Here is a 17,186-nt window from a genome sequence, read left to right as displayed (position 1 = left end):
ATAGCTTTGCTGCTGTGTAGAGTGGAGAGCAATGGGGAGGACTATCCCTGTGGATCTGTTCACCTGGTATGGCCAAGTTGGAGAGGTTGAGGTCTGGGGAAGTTTATACTTGATGTTTTGATGAACCAGTCCCTCTAACTACTTCATCATTACCAGAGTAAGGGCAAAAGGGCAGTAATCGTTCAGGCTGGCCATCTGAGATTTTTACTGCACTGGGATTATTGTAAAGGTTTTCAGATAGGATGACTGCCTGACCAGGGAGAGGTTGAAGATCCTGGCAAATAAGGGGGCACACTGTTGCCAAGTACTCTTCCTGGACTGGCAGGTTTCCTTTGGTTCGCTGCAAGGAACACTCATCTTACATTGTGCTCCTGTAAAGTGAGTGGAGTGGTGGAAGATCCAGGTGAGATGGGGGCAGAGGAGGAACAGATGAGGGCTACTGAGATGATCCAAACTGAGCAAAGAAGCTATTTAGCTCCTCTGCCAGAGGCGTATTCAAGTCTGCTGTTTATGTATCACAACCTCTTAAGTTAATGATGCCAAGTATTCCCTGCCACACCTCATGTTTATGCTGAAAAGATGGGACACTATCTACAACCTGTTGTCTGCCAGTTCTGGCAGCACTGTACTGATCTCTATTCCTTGACCTGAAGGCAGCGATGCTGATGAGGAGTGAGATGAAATGGCTGGATTACCTGGCTTGATTTAGTCATAGTCTTTCTTTGTTTTAGGGGTGGATTTGCAGGCCAAGTGGTAACACCCTTTATGGTTTAGCCTGACCATGCATCTGAGGAGGGTGTATGCTGTGAAGAGCAGGAGAGATACATGTTCTGAGCAGGGGAATCACTATGAATGCATGCTTAATGTGGGTGCAGAGCCCATCCAGAGTTTTCTCACCTCTCGATGCAGACTTCACATATTGGTGCAAGTTCCATAGTACAGTCTTTCAGTCGGCCTTATTAATAGCTGTCAAAATGCTGTTCATTCACTGTGTTCAGATGGAGAGAGAGAGCTGTGTTTACATTTGTCTGGTGGAATTAAAAACATCTGTGATAATCATAACTATTAGCTCTGTCAGGAGACAGACATGTACTTGTTATCTGGGGAACAATGTCTGTGTATGATTTTCCCTTTGTTACACGAGTTGTCATGCACATAAAATCAGAGTCCCCCAACTTTGTTCTTTCCAGATTTATCTATGGAGCAGAGCATGGCCTGCTAGCTGCATTCTAGTGTCCATGTCCATGTTGAAGCCAGGTTTTGGTAATGATAAGCATACAACAGTCAATAACATAAAACCAGGTAATCTATTTTATGCACCAGGGATCTGACATTGGAACGATATAGCCTGAGGAGAGGTAGCTTTTGTGGTTTTTGAGGTCATCTTATGCTCCCTCTCTTTTCTCATTCTGTGCCACCTCCCAGATCCTACAAGATCCTAGCATGCTCTCTATGTCATCTGGAATGGTGTTCACTGTATGTAGTGAAAGTTGCCAAAAACAGATATCTGATGCAAGTACATCAGCAAAAATGCGAATACTAAATAAAAGTCCTTGAAGACTGTAGCTTGCAGCTTGACACTGCGCATCACCAAATGGGTGGTAGACACAGACATGTCGAATGACAGTTGATAGTGCTCTGATCACTCCGCTAAAATATTTTGTTCTTTAATAGTAGAAAAACTTTTTTCTCCACACTGTTTTCTAAAAGTTTCTAATTCCTACCTATATTAACTTGAAAATGTGAAAATATGCCAGTAAAAACAATTATTCTTTTTATTATTTGTACCTCTTTTACCAACTAAAATAACACTTCAATTCCAGCTGTAACAAACACAGAGCGACTGAGGTAGCTGTCAATGGGGATTCACATGGTGAAAGCTTGTGTATACGCGTGGTTCTGTTGCTTGAAACAACTACAGAATATAAAAAATAGAACTCCCAGAATTGTATGTTTCTTCGTCTCTCTACCAAAGTAAATCCCAGCCACTCCTTGCTGCATGCTTCTGTTCCCTTCTGCTTGTTTCAACCCCTTCTGGATGTTGCAGCCAATTTCCTAACTGTCACTTTTGTAATGCAGACAACATCTGATACTATTGGGGCGACAGTGGGGTTGGATGTAGGAGTTTGCCCTGAAATCGAAGGATTGACGGTTCAAGCCCCGACTCCGACTTTCAGTTTTGTTGTGTCCTTGGGCAAGACAAGTCACCTGCATTGTCTACTGATGGTGGTCAGAGGGCCCGGTGGCGCGAGTGTACGGCAGCCCCGCTTCTGTCAGTTAGCTCCAGGGCAGCTGTGGCTACAATGTAGCTTGCCACCATCAGTGTGTGAGTGTGTGCGTGAATGGGTGAATGAATGTAGTGTAAAGCGCTTTGGTCAAGTCTCCTGACTTGAATAAAGGCGTTATATAAGTACATGCCATTTACCATTTACTATATATCAGCATCTGTAAATAAGATTGCAGAACAGTGTTGTTTTCCTCAATGGTGATGATGAAGAAATTATTTTGTCGACACTCCTTTTTTTTTAGATAACTGAAATTGACGATATAAACAAGGATCTTTGATGAAGGAAAACTTACGAGTCATGGATGTGAGTTTTTTTTGACGAGACGAGACCGACTAAAAAAGTTAGCAGGTAGTCTGTCAGATATCTCAAATTCATCATGTGCTGTAACCTGTTAGTCAAAAGCTAAGTAGAATCAGCCATGCTGTTAAGTGCTGATTTTTCACACCTGCCACCTGCAGCGGCACTGCACGACCACAGATGGACCATGGCAGCAGGGGGGAAAGTCCGACACTGCGAGCTCAACTCTGAGGCAAGGATTGTCAATTTGGTAAAGAATCTGGTTGTCTTCCAAATTGTAAAGGTTAACTGTTTTATGAACTGCAATATAAAACTGACTGAAACTATCACATATAGTAATGTGTCTAAAACTAATAATAGTTTTCATCCTGAGGATGAAAACTAAGACTAAAACTAAGATGACTGTCAAAAAGATCTATATTGAAGAAAGGCTGAAACAAATTAGCATCAGAACAAGAGCGTGTTCCAAGCGCTTTTCTCCATGTCCCTGTAACATGATATTGTCATGAAACGAGACAGATGGATCCAGTATTCAAGGAGAGACATTCAGTAGGAAAGTTCAAAACATGTATTAAATGAAAAACAAAACTAAAGTGGAGCTGCTAGGATCTGCGGCTTGCGGAAGCTGCAGGAGGGGGGCGGGGCACCGCCCAATCTCAGACACTCTGGTGGGAGAAACACAGGTAAAGGACCACAATCATCTGACAGAAGATGATGATCTCAGTGAGTCACTTACCTGGTTTAGGAGTCCAGTCCATCACCCTTGAAGGGGCCCAAACCAGCAGATGGGCTGATAGCTGACGCGGCGCATGTCACCCAGAGTGTCCCCGGTGCTGCAGCTCCGGAGGATTGGCAAGAAGCCAATCCTGGACAGGGTTACAGATCAGGCAGAGACGGACAGAACAGGATCCAGATCAGGCCGATGTCAGGTTCCAGGCTTCCAGGTAATCCACCAGCTCCCAGGCAGGTTCAGAGTATGACTGAGTCCAGAAGCGTGACCAGCACAGGAGCAGACAGGGTGAGATGCAGACGGGCAGGCTCAGTGGAAGAAGGCTGCTGAGACAGGACGTGGAACCAGAACTTGATGCAGGACCTTTAAACTTGTCTCCACCTTGGAGCCAGGCTTATTGGGATAAAAAGTGATCCTCCCCACGTACAGAGCCAAAAACCCAGAGGAACAGTGGACGAGCAGGAGATGAGACAGACACAAAACCCTCTTTCCACTGGCCGCCAGGAATCCAGGAAAGGAACCTTAGTAACAGCAGAACTGAACAGAAAACATCTATTGATCTGGGCCTGAATGCTCAGACTGAACAGAATATAAAACAAAGGAAACAGGTGAGAGGAATAAATGATAATTGAGGCAGGGAGGTAAAACGACAGGTGAAAGAAATAACATATTAAGGGAGAGCAAACAGGCCAGATCATGACAGATATTTTTTTGGATTAACATAGTGATGAGTCATATCTAAATGTTTTAGCTAGCAAAGCCTTTTGAACATTGCAAAACTCACAACATGAAAGAAATTACAATGTATTGACTCATTTTCAGGCAAGTTAAGCACAATTCAATACGTGCACAATTCAAATTGCTTCGTATGAATTAGATGATAAAATGGAAGATCTCTAAAAATGGTTAGGTAGCGGTTTTATTTCTATATCCTGACATTTATATTATGGCATGAACTTATAAAACACAAAATAGAACAATCTAATAAAAAAACTAACTTTCATATTTTAATTTTACCCTATTTCAGTGTTTTTCAAATGAGTGACCAGGCATAAACTCATGTACACACGTTTTCCAAATCTGTAAAATATATTTGAGTAAAAATATGCAACTCCACCGTTCATGCAGGCGTGTGTGAAACATATATTTTGGTTATAGTGAACTGTAAAGAACCCAGTGTGTTATTGAGTACAGCTCATTTTCATTCAAGCATCCTGTTCCAGTCCACCATACTAATACAGGCAGACACAAACATAAGAACACACATAGACGTGCACAGGCCCTCACACTTTGCTGGTAATTTAGTCACTCTTTTCATTTGCTGCCAATTTTCCGAGGCTTGGAACATAATTTATCAAAGCTCACCAGCTCAGGTAAATGTGTACCTGTCAAACAGTTTAACTTTAATAACCTTATTTCTTTGACCTTTGCTATATAAGCGTATCCAAACTTTCATTGATAGTACGGGTGCATACAAACAACAACTCTGAGTCCTAAGTGACAGAATGCTCTTCTTTTTTTGCTGTTGCTTTTTATTCCTGTTTTTAATTTACTCATAATCCTAACCGCTTTAATACTTGCTTAAATATTGTATAATTTTTTAACTTGTTTCAGGCAAATAACTGAGCTTCCATAGAAATTATTTTTTTGTTTTAGTTTCCCTACTGCAATGTCAGAAAATATAGCTATTTAATGACTGGCTAAAAATGACTTTCCTTACGAAGGTTTTTCAAAAAACAGAAAACTCAGTTGTAAGGACAGTCCCCCTGAATGTAGCATATACATTTTTTTATTATCAATACAGATCTATAAATATGCAGTCTATAAGTAACCTGTCTTAACTAAGCATGTTAGCATCTAAGTTATGACTATAAGGACCAAAAACAGAAGACCCAGAACTCATCCAGAGACATTAGTTGCTTTTTTAAATAGTTTATTGAAATATGAAACTGTCAAAGGTCAGGAGGGATTCACCAGAGTCAGCAAGTAGAACTTCTGGAAAGAGATTGGAAAAATGAGAGAACAGGCACAAAATTTTCTGAAGAACTTGGCTGACATGTGATGTAACTGTTGAATCTCTGAGGTTTTTTAAATCCATCCCGGTTGGTTTAAAGGAATTCTCCTGTTACTCGATCCAGTGAAATGCACAAGGTTGGATCCGTGAGAGCAGAGATTGGAAGAATGATCAAGGTGATCAAAGCAGAGTATGGAATCCGGGAGCTGGTGATCCGAGAACCAGAGAGATACTTTTGCTGCTGGAGGACATACTGTCCGATTTTACTCTCATCTTTTTCTTGCTACTCCCCCTTTAAGCATTATCTACACTCACTGCTGTTACCCAAAGGTTCTGTGTCTGTTTGCTTTTGTTCTAACCATAAAAGCTTCATAATTAGGCTACTCTGCATTTCCTCTTAAATCTTAATTTATGGGGGGATGCTGTGGTTTTGGTACCTGTGTGGGTGTTTTCACATCTTACATTCTTCTATCAGTTGGGGCCAGACAATTGGAGTCAAAAGCGGGATCTAGCTGATTACTGCACACACCTGCAGTCAATCAAGACCCTTTGGATCAGTCTTTTCATAAAAGAGGTTCCAGACAGTTGACGAGTCACCTGTACCGTCACTTGCAGCTCGTCAGCTGGGAATAAAGGGAAAATTGATGTGTCAGCAACAAAGAAAATGAAAACTAACAGGTAAAAAAACAAACAAAACTGAAAACAGTAACACAACTAAATGATTAAAACAGAATCTAAAGCATAAATCTGTTTATATTCACCTGAATGGGTGTTAAAAGGTCTTCATAAAAGCCAAGCAAAGTTTCTGTTTTCTCAATTTAAGGTGAAAAAAAATAAAGAAAATGCCATACTTATGTTGGGATATATTGCCACAATGGAGCCCAAATCAATTGGATGAACCATGTAAAACCATCCCCCTCTCCATTTTCACAAAGAGAACAAAAGATTCTCTGGAAAGTTCTAGAACTTTCGGCCTAAGGGGCAGTCAGCTCACGCATGGACCAATCAGCTGATTGAGGAGGCTGATGCTTCAATAGCAAGCTTCAATAGCAACCTTTGCTTTGATAGCAAGTGTGACTGGAACTGGACCGCGCGTATCCTCGTAATCCCCTCCCCCGCTCCTTCCAGGACAGAAGACAACTCAAAGTAATATCCCTCCCCTTTTCTTTTGATGCATTAATGAGGTGCTGCGCTTGGCGAGAGAGACAGGTGGTTAGAGATTTAAATTAATGCTGATTAAAATCTGTGTTGGTTATAAGAACTCTGGTTCATTGGTTGAAATAAGTTTGCTGTAAAAGCTGCAAGTGATATTTCTTTCTTCTTCTCTGTTCTTTCCTGGTTTCACTTTTTTTCTGCTTTAACGTAGTTATAGAGTTTGCCATATTCAACCACAGGTGGTCACGTGGTTGAATATGGCAAACTCTATAACGGATCCGTGTTACTGCTGCACCCCCCACATGAAGAGGGAGTCTCTCATACAGTTACATGCCTCCCCCGAACACACACATACCCCGCCCTGTTGATGCCGTTTTGCTAAAGCGACTTCGGCTGCTGTTTTGAATGCATTTTAACCATCTATCATTTTAAGCTGAATGTATTATTGTTATGTTATCATCATACCTGCTGCTATTCTAACAGACTTTAGTGAATGTATTAACATCTGGTCTATCTTGGACAATCTCAGAAGCCAGTTACACGGACTCTTAGGGTTTTATTCTTTTTTTGTTGTTTTCTTTAAACTAGTCATTTAGTCTACCTCGTGTTTATTTTCTAATAGCGTGTAGTGTTTTGCATAGTAAATAGTTCTTTGATTGATAATTAATAGCTCTGCTGATAACCTAGCCTAGGTCACTAAATTGATGTGGATACCTGGATTTTAACAGCCTGTCCAGGAACCATCCAGAGGTGAAGATTACAAACTGGTAAGTAAGCAAATTAAAGCTACAATTATTCAACTAAGAACACTAAATTGAGTTCATCTCTGATTTTGAATAAGTTAAATAAATAACTATAACTGCAGTTTTGGTTAATCATTTATTAATTATCAGCAGGATATCATTTTGAACAATGAATTTGGTGTTTAACACAGACAGGTGACTGGAAAGTTACCAAATACAGAGACATGCATGTAATGATATATGGCATTATTTTTCCAATATTATTCGCAAATATGTGCATATGAGTGATTTGTTTCTGTATCTCGATTGGTGTGTGCTCAGTGGGATGAGTCTCAAACTCCAGATTGAGCTGGACTTTGGAGACCCCATGATCTCAAATCCCTGTTAGAATAGTCATAGCATGTTTTATTATAGCAAAGATTGAAGAATGAGAAGCACTGAGTGTCTACTCACATACCAATCAAAGCTCCACAGATCATTTAAATGTAAAGAATTTTCTTTCACAGGCATACATCTAGGTTCAGAAAAGCCTGTGGAGATAATCTCAAGAGCTGGAAGGGGAAATCTGAGTAGAGCTACAGTGGATCTTGCTCAGTGAGGATCAGCGGGGGTGGTTGGAGGCATCTTATTAACATTCCTCCTGTCTGCTTCCTTTGGGCTATTTTTCCAAAGAGAAACAGGGACAGAACCATTCCTGACATTGGAAGGTCACATGGTAACCCAAGGAAGGACTGGAAGGTCTTATGTGGGAGACCCTTCAGCCTTGGATTGAATTTTCCTTCAGGAGTCTTTGCCTCCTTGACCTAACTTTCAACAAGTAAAGAACTCTAAAAGGACAAAACAAAGTTAATTGTTTAAAGATCTGAACAAACACAGCTTTGATAATGCTTTTAATCAAGTTCATTCATATTCCTAAATATTTGTCACATTTATTCTCTTAATTAAAATCTGAAAACAGCATCAGCAGGCCCACACGTTGCTCTGAAGACACATCAATTTTACTGTAAAAAAAAATCGAATCAAATGTGTTAATGAGTGCTGCCTCTAGATATACTAAAGCTTAAGAGGACAAGGTGTCAACACTTGCAATTCAACTCAATTCAGTTTATTTATAAAGCACCAATTCATATCACGTCATCTCAAGGCAGTTTACAGAGATAATTCAACCAGATCAGATCAGTTAAAGTTTTCTATACAAGAAAAAAAAAAAAAACCGCTGATTGCATCGACTTAATAACAATTAATAACAGTAATCCCTCACACCAAGCATGCTTGTAGCGACAGTGGAGAGGAGAACTCCCTTTAAGAGAAAGAAACCTACTATTCTTTGTGGTACTAGTTGATCCTTGCAGTGATCAAAGAGACAATGGTTCGAAACTGAATGAACTGAAAATGATGAGGAGGAAGATACCAAATTAAATATGCATTTGTTTTGCTGTATTAGGCAGAACAAATATATATATATATATATATATATATATATATATATATATATATATATATATATATATATATATATACATATATAAATTATCAAATTAATATATCAAAGTTTGCTTGTCAGGTTTGGTGGAAGTAGTCGAGGACCCAAATATAGAGGTGATTAGGCAGAAATGAATTCTTGTAGATTTAATTGCAGATGGCAACAGAAGCACAAATCCAGGAACAAATAAAATGAAACCAAAACCAGGAGAAGCCAGAGAGAAACACACACAGGTAGCAAAGCCATGAAGAGAAACCAGCATTGATGAACTGTGGAGGAGGATAATATATGGGAGACAGAACCCAGAGTGGAGTAATCAGTTAATTGGGAGCAGCTGTGGACAGAAGCAGCTAGAAAGGAGACAAAGGGAAAGGAGATCGGCACAAGGGGGCAACACAAAAACACATGACTGCCAGAAAACAACCACAAAGACACACATTTACTGTAAAACAAAAAACTTATGAAGAAACCTAAAAAAAAATGCCAGAACCCTGAAATATGGTTTTTCCTTAAAATTTGACAGGAAAATCTGATTGAATTCATCTGTTAAGTGGATTTACTGTAGGTTGTAAATTGGCACAATAGAAATAAACTGCATTGATTAGCAATTAAAGGACATCATTTACACACGAGGCACATGTGTATCATATGGGAAACCATGTGGACATGAACTTATACGTGTTTAAAGTGTTAATTTCGTGTGTCGTACATGGGTTTTACATTTGATTTCCACTTCTTCTCGTCTGTTAATTTCTTCCTTTTATTTTTAACCCCATCTGTTCCATTTTCCTTCCACTTGATCTCATTAACTTGCGTCTCTACGTCCATTGGAATTTCAATTGTTTTTAAGCATTTTTTTGTTTGTTTTTACAGCACTAGTGGCTTGTGTTTTCGACAGTAGGCTGACAGGAAAGGGGGTATGAGAGAGGGTGAGAGAGGGTGAGAGAGGGTGAGAGACATGCGGGAAAGGACCACAGGCTGGATTGGAATCTGGGTTGCCCGTGTCGAGGACTAAGCCTTCTGTACATTGGTCTAACCACTGCGCCACCTGCACTCTCAAGCATTTCCTAATAGTATTTATGAATATAAATCCACGTATGCAATTGCATACTCCACAAAAAAATCCCTTGACATGGTATAGAAGAACAAAAACACAAGTAATAACAGTGAGTTAAAAACTTATAGCAGTTTTCTTAGCTGGTTATTGATATTTAACTTGCCATAACAATATTCATTTGAAATGTCAACCTGCTGAAATGAATCAAGAATTTATGTGCATGTTTGAGTTTTCCTCATGTTATTGACCTAGTTTGTTATGTAATTTAAACATCAGCATGCTGTTGTGTTAAGTAATTCATGAAGAACAGCCTGGTGCTAATGATTTTGTGCCTTGAAAATTAAGTCACCCCTTTCTGTCTGTGCTACGACAGAGTCTTTTCTCTTAGCAAAAAACTTTAAATAGAGCCAGCAGCCTTAGCATTGTTTGCAGTTGATAATGTTTGCCGGAAATGTTATTTTTCATTTCTGTAAAATGATTTTTTATCAAAGTTCTTTAAAACATTTTTTTTGAAGCTGGTTGAATTTGAGACTCTGAAGCTGATTGCATGTAAGCAGACCTGTTACATGGAAAGGTGAGAAAGTGATAATGAAAAGAAAGAAAGTATGAGCCACCTATGGAATGTGATACTTTCATAGTTAAAACATGTCACAATTATGAATTTTCAATTCTTTTAAAAACAATCCTTTAGAGTCCAATACACCTTTATCCAGCCTTGCAGGATAAAGCCTGCAAGGCTGGATAAAGGTGGGCAGTCCAATCTGTTTTAATTGAATAAAATCTGCTTTCAGGTCTGATCTTCACCGTGTTTTCTTTCGCCAGTTTTACTGAATGTTACTAAAACAAACAAGATGATAATGAAGGAATTAATACAAAGTCTAATGAATAAATTCAAAGCATTGAAAAGGTTTTGTTAAATTTTAATATGTGACGCTCTTATTTTGACAGGGAATGTTGTGTAGGTTCAGCCAATCAATCACTTGTATGTGATAAGACGTGTGATGTAAGCACGCAAGACGTGCAGTTCGGCTCAGGCGATGATAGAGAGATGCCATGTTTAAGTTCAACTCCGTGATATTAATAAAAGAGGAAAACTGTGAAACTCCGCTCCGCTCATCTTTGTCACGCAGATTAAATCTGCTGCTACCGGATAAAAACCCTCAACAGGTTTTATTAAACAAACCTGTAATTCAATTCAGTTTATTTCTTTAGTGCCGATTCTCAACACATGTAATCTCAAGGCATTTTCCAGTTCACCAGATCATCCAGTCAGACTGTTTCAAAGATTTCTATCTAAGGAAAACCAGTTGATTGCTTCGACTCATTGACTCTTCAGCAATCCCTCACACTAAGCATGCTTGTAGTAACAGTGGAGAGGAAAACTACATTTTAAAAGAAAGAAACCTCCAGTAGAACAAGGCTGTGAGTGGCCATCTGCTGAGGCCGACTGGGGTTCAAGGAGACAGAAGCAGACATAGAAAAGGAAGCATAGATACAAAAGGCAACTGGCGACTAGCTCTACAGAGACTTAGATAAACTTTATTGTAATTTTGTATACAGAGAGTGTATACAAAACAAAATATTATTTTGTACAGCTCTCGTGACTTTTTGTAAAGTGCAGCAGTGAAAGTGGAAACAGCACCCTAACTCTCAAAAGTAGAATTAACTTTAAATACTTGCTTTGCTTATTAATGCATTTTTTGTTAAGAATGAAATACCATTTTTAGCCCTTTCAGGCAGTGTAAAGCTGTTTAAGTGTTTTTTTTAAATGCCTTCAACTTTGATCCATTTATGCACATCGTCCAATCTAGTGAAAGCTATTGCTTTATCCCATGCTGATCATACAGATTTGTTGATCATTGCAATGGAAGAAAACGTCAATGAAACCACGATGGCTGGGACACAGGGAAAAGGACCAAAAACTCTTTGGGTATTTCAGTTTCTACAGGGGGGTAGAATAACCATAATTCCACCAGAATACCATATTACAACTGTTACACTAAATTACAACTATTTCTTTCCAACTACGTTGTTGCATACTTCTATCATGATCTTGGCACTGATGGCTTGATTTGGCTCATGTCTTCCACCTGCTTAGCTTCGCCGGGCAGAGCGGTACCAGATCAGTCATCTGTACCTGATTATTTGAGGCGTGTGGGAGAGTTCTTTAGCGTACCAATGTGTATCCGATCACCTGATCCTGACTAATGCCTTGGACTGGACTTCTGAGTTTTGGTTGCCCCAGTTCTGCTGGGTCTGCTCTCGACCTTGGATCTGTCTCCTGACCCCGTCTTGGACGGAGTCAGGAGACAGATCTTCTGGCTTGCTTTGATAATGCCCTTGGGTTATCCTTCCGGAGTCTTCTGTTCTTCCGCGTCTGCTGGCTTCAGTCTGCTCTGCTTCTCTCCTGGAACTCCAGGGGCGGCTCCCAACTCATGCTGCAGAGCAACAGTCCCTCTGAATTCCACTCCTTCCTCTGAGCTCAGAGTGAACTTATAAGCAGGTTAGTGATTCACATTTTTATCATCATTTCCCCTCTGAGTTTTAAAGTCACTCATCTGAGTCTCCACCTCTATAGAGTATCCAGTGATCCTTCCCCAGCTGATGAGCCACAGTACATTAAGCAGTCAATAAACGGTTGAATTCTGGTTCCTACGTTCTATACTTCTGACAATTTGAGAGGACAGATAAGTATTTCTTTATACAATAAAGATATATATTTAAAAAAAAAAAATTAAAACCTTGATTAACATTCCTAAGGGTGTTAACCCTTTATAGGGCACTAAGTGAAATACTTTGAAAATCAAATTTCAAGCCAATAGTGTTATAAGAATCCAGGATAAGACCTTCTTACCTTAATGTCAATGTAAAGCAAGAAATGTCAACTTGACCGAATATATTAAGAAAAATAATAAAAGTGTTTCTATAAGAAATTCATGAAAAACCATCTAAGAGTGAAAGAAACACTTTTTTTTTTTGGTACAACATAACCTTAGAGGCTTTAATGCTGATACTGGCTCTTACATTTTTTAGTTTATATATCTGAATATAATTGTTAACTAGGCTTATTAACTTTCTAACTTTTCAATTAGCTGTTTACCTTTTTTTCCTGACTTGATAACTGTTTTTCAACTTAATTTCCAGTAGGTAATATATCATTCAAGTGCTCATCTAATTGGTCTAATGCCAAGATAAGATGTACAACCATGTAGCAGGATCTTTGCTGAATGGCTGGATATAGATCTTTAGCTTTTAGACCTTACTGAGGAAAGGGGGGGGGGGGACTCCATTTGTAAGGGGTATGCAAGTGATCAAAAACGCTAACCTGCCCTACAAGGGGTAATAAAAAATCCTAACTGAGTTTATCATTATTCATGCATGAGAGGGATATAGTAAAAAAGAACCTAAGGTATAGATTTATTGCCGCTAAATCAGAAATGTGAAAAGATAATAAATGTTGCTCCTAAAAAAAAAAAGACCCATGTTCACTCTAATGAGAAGCGTAAGGTTTATTCCTGGCTGTAAACACACATAAAGATTCCATTACCAGTGGGAGGTGTCTTACGCACCCTTTGGTACCACTGTGAAGCAAATGAGCTTCAGCTAAAATGTGAAAATCTGTTAAATGTGATGATCTAATTTGTCCTGTTTACTTCACTGATGCTGAGATGAAAGCAACACAAACACTGTGTCACTTTGTAAGGGTGAATGAATATCCAAACCACAGAAACACACCAATGATTAGCAACAGCAGGGGTGTACAGCACCATCTGTTTTCAATGTTTATTCCCCTTTGAGATGGAACGATCGTCTCAGAATCCAGCTGATCAAAACCTCCATTGCTCAATAAAAGTTATATCTGTCTGGAATAGGTGTGAATGATGCATGTGTGGCTATGTGATAACGAAAATGTGGGTACGTGGTAATAACAATGCACCGTTGCTGTTTACTTTCCCAACCGCAGTGATCAAAGATATCTCTTCAAGGCTGATATTTTTATTCTTGCATCCTCTAAAGCTTTCTGTGATCCTAGAAAGTTTTTGCAACACTGTACTTTTTCCCCTTTACTTATATCTTCATCCTTTTTTCCAAATGTTAATAGGTTAATATATTTGAATTCCACTCATGATACAGCATTATGACAGGCTGAGAAAGGTGTTTTTGTATAATGTTTATCAAAAATGAAAAACTCAAAAAATCTAATTATTGTCTTTTCTACGATGCTTCAAATTCAGTTGAGGTGCATATTGACTCTAGTTTTTCTACAGTTAAAATGGAACTTACCTACAAGGGAATTCAGTTAATCTGGTTTGATGAGGACAAGGATCTGCAACCTTTCATATCCAAAGAGTCATTTTTCCATCAGTCCAACCAAACTTAATTAGATCCGCAAAATATAATATGACTTTTTCAAACACACAACCTTTTTTTGTCGGAAATGAGTTGCCATCTCTGCGATGGACTTGCGACCTGTCCAGGGTTTACCTGCCTCTCGCCCATAGACAGCTAGAGATAGGCACCAGCACCCCTCGCAAACCCATTAGGGATAAGCGTGTCGGAAAATAGATGGATGGAAGGTTGCCATTTTAAACAATCAACAATTCATGCATTTTTAGCTTTTGGAATAATATTAAAGCACATAATTTCCAATCTAATTCAAAGAAAATTGTACCTTAAAACATATTTCTGGTTCTTTGAATCTAGCCACGGTGGACAAATCAGGTCTACCTGGCAAGTTCAAGGCCTGGGTGTACCAACATGGCATCCTTCCAAGGATTCTCTGGCCTCTCCTTGTGTATGAGGTCCCAATCTCCACAGTTGAGGCCTTTAAAAGGAGAGTCAGCAGGTTCCTGCGGAAGTGGCTGGGTGTACCGCGGAGCCTGAGCAGCATCGCCCTATACGGAAAGAACAACATGCTGAAGCTCCCCTTCAGCAGCCTGAATGAGGAATTCAAGGTGAGCCGAACTAGGGAGGTGCTGCAATACAGAGAGTCATGTGACCCAAAAGTCTCTGAGGCTGTTATCGAGGTCCGGACGGGGCGGAAGTGGAGGGCGGCAGAGGCTGTGGAAGTGGCGGAGTCACGGCTGCGGCACAGGACTCTGGTGGGGACAGTGGCTCGGGGAAGAGCAGGCCTTGGTAGCAGCACAACACCTTGCTGCGGGAAGGCAAAGGAGAAGAGGAGGAGGACGCTGCTCCAGGAAGAAGTGCGGGCAGCAGTGGAAGAAGAGCGGGCCGGCAGGGTGCTTGGAATGCGGCAGCAGGGAGCCTGGACGCGATGGGAGCAAGCAGCAGAGCGCAAAGTCACGTGGACTGAACTGTGGAAAGCCGAGCCCCAGCGCATAAAATTCCTGGTCCAGGTTGTATACGATGTATTGCCAAGCCTGTCTAACCTGTTCTGTTGGGGGAAGGTGGAGTCACCAGCGTGTGCCCTGTGCCAGAAGAGAGGGACCCTGGAGCACATCTTGAGCTGCTGTCCGAGGAGCCTGAGTGAGGGGCGCTACCGCTGGTGTCATGACCAGGTCTTGAAGGCCATAGCGGACACCATCTGCAGTGGAATAGCCCACTGCAAGCGCCTCCGCCCAGCAAAGAAGTCTATCTCCATCATCAGAGCTGGAGAAGGACCACCAGCTGGTGCCAGGGTCTCTTACTCTGGCCTGCTCACAATGGCACAGGACTGGGAGCTGATGGCAGACTTGGAGAAAAAACTGAAGTTCCCAGAAAATGTGGCAACAACATCACTAAGGCCAGACATGGTGAAGACTTCAGCAACATCGAAGCAGGTTGTGCTTCTGGAGCTCACGGTCCCTTGGAAAAACCACATCGAGGAGGCCAACGAGAGAAAGAGGGCTAAGTATAGAGATCTGGTGGAGCAGTGTCGGCTCAATGGGTGGCGAGCAAGGTGCAAGCCCATTGAGGTGTGATGCAGAGGGTTTGCTGGCCAGTCCCTTTGCAGGGTGTACAGCATGCTGGGCATCACAGGGGCCAGCAATCAAATGGCCATCAAGGAGGCCACAGAGGCAGCAGAGGTTGCCTCGCGGTGGCTGTGGATCAGGAGATGGAGATCCGTGGGTAGGGTAGTGCTACCTGGACACAAGCTGGGGTCTGATCAACCCCGGCTGGGTTGCCTGGAGGAGAGTGTTTGATGTGATCACTGATGATGTGTTCAGGTTGCATCACTAGTTGATTTTTATAAAAAACCACTAAAGCTGTTGATACTGGTATTTATTATAGTACTTTTTTTTTTTAGCTCCTTCTTTTTATACATTTTAGCCACTATTAAGAGCTACTGGAGAGGGTCCAAAGAGCCATATGTGGCTCTGGAACCACGGGTTGCAGACGCCTAGATTAGGAGGAGCACACACCTAAATATATATATATATATATATATATATATATATAGGGCTCCAGAGATGATGGTGTATGTATGCCGAAGTGCAAACCCTAAGCAAGGAAACCAAAGGAATTGTCAATAGACCTGTACCTGCCTGTCTCTAAAAGTCTAGTGAAGATGCAACTGGAGAGACTGAATGATAATGAGTCAGCAGGAGATGACACTGTCAGCCCCAGAATCCTGTCATCTGCAAAAATACTGGGATGACTCTGCAGTCATCAGGTGCATCTAAGATGGACCAGAAGCTGGGTAAAGATAGCTGGTGAACCGTTTTGTGGCATGGTGTGGAAACAACAATCTTATCTTGAATGTCAAAAAAACAAGGAGATGATTGTAGATTTCAGAAGAAACAGAAACATGTTGAATCATCCTGGAAGAAGAAGTGGAGGTGGTGGAGGAGTAGAAATCGCTTGGTGTTCACCTGGACAACAAACTGGAGGCACAACTGTGAAGCTGTGTCCAAGAAGGGACAGAGCAGCCTGGACTTCCAGAGGAAGCTCAGGTCCTTCTGATGCTGCAGATATTCAATGAGTCTGCAGTGGAGAGTCTGATCTCTTCTTCATCTACTGGGGTAACACCATCAGAGCTAATGACTTAAAAAACCTCAACAAGCAAATAAAGAATGCCGGCTCTGTTCTAAGAACTACTCTAGAAACTCTGCAGATTATTTCACAAAGAAGAATTCTTCATGAAGTGAAGAAAATTATATACAACAGTAAACATCCTCTTCAGAAGATTTTTAAACGAGAGCCTTTAGTCAGAGGCTTCTCCAGATCCGGTGCCAGACAGACCTCTACAGATGATCCTTCCTGCCGACAGCTATCAACATCTACAACACCTGTTTAAAAAAAGAAATATTAGTTACTGAAATGTTTAATTTCCCTTTGTGATTAATAAAGTATTTTTGAATTCCATCCATCCATTTTCCGTCACGCTTATCCCAAGCGGGGTCATGAGGGGTGCTGGTGCCTATCTCCAGCTGTCTACGGGCGAGAGGCGGCGTCCACTATGGACAGGTCGCCAGTCCA

The 17,186-nt window shown here is 40.8% G+C and overlaps 1 pseudogene; it reads left to right on the top strand.

Annotated features, from left to right (window-relative positions):
- Nucleotides 1-2,772: 2,772 nt before the first annotated feature.
- LOC107092079 lies at nucleotides 2,773-15,910 on the top strand (annotated as a pseudogene).
- Nucleotides 15,911-17,186: the final 1,276 nt, after the last annotated feature.

The sequence above is a fragment of the Cyprinodon variegatus genome, unplaced genomic scaffold (genome assembly GCF_000732505.1).
Source record: "Cyprinodon variegatus isolate N-32 unplaced genomic scaffold, C_variegatus-1.0 Scaffold366, whole genome shotgun sequence".
Classification (NCBI taxonomy): Eukaryota; Metazoa; Chordata; class Actinopteri; order Cyprinodontiformes; family Cyprinodontidae; genus Cyprinodon; species Cyprinodon variegatus.
This window is presented reverse-complemented; position numbering and strand designations above follow the sequence as displayed.